Source organism: Gavialis gangeticus, unplaced genomic scaffold (assembly GCF_001723915.1).
Source record: "Gavialis gangeticus isolate Ggan-Ray unplaced genomic scaffold, GavGan_comp1, whole genome shotgun sequence".
Classification (NCBI taxonomy): Eukaryota; Metazoa; Chordata; order Crocodylia; family Gavialidae; genus Gavialis; species Gavialis gangeticus.
Window position 1 is genome coordinate 12354716 of NW_017728991.1, and position 726 is coordinate 12355441.

Consider the following 726-nt stretch of genomic DNA (forward strand, 5'->3'; position numbering starts at 1 on the left):
CCCCCTCCCCCGCCTCGCCCCGCCCCCCCGCTGGCTGAGGGCCGCGAGCGGCCTCCTGTGTCCTGAGCGCGGGGCGGGATCCGTGAGGTGACAGAGAAAGACAAACCCCGGCGCGGGGCTGACGGCTTTGACCAGACCGACTCGGTCTTCCTTGTGTTAGACCGGCTGAAAACCGGCAACACGAACAACATTCCTTTAGCGCAAGGGGTGAAATGTAGTGAGGAGCGCACTGGGCAGCCGCGCTGGGCTGAGACGAAGAGACGTGCGGGGGATATGGCAAAAATCTTGTGAAGAAATATCAAGATTTTGCAAGAATCTGTTTATAAAAAAAATATCATTTCTATATTAGGAGTCCTGATCGCCTTTTCTTCTAGATTGATAGGGCTACAGCCTGGGTACCTGACCCCTGGAAGATACTGGATTTCCGCTGATTTTTTAAAAATGAAATCTCTGTATTTTCCCAAGCAGGAAGCAATGGTGAGCACCTGAAGCCTGAGAGCCTGCTCCTGCCTTTGTTTCAGGGTAATCTGCATCATCCCAGATCCTCAAGACTCGATACCAGCTATGAATTGCCTGCCCAGAGCAGTTTTCCATCTATTGACTTCTCTGTGAAATCCTAGGAAACCTGAACTTTCATTGCTACCCAGGAGAACCTTCACAATCTTTTTTCCAATGCCCAATGAAAGGTGTTTATGCCCAAAAGCTTGCAATTAATTTTTTTTTTTT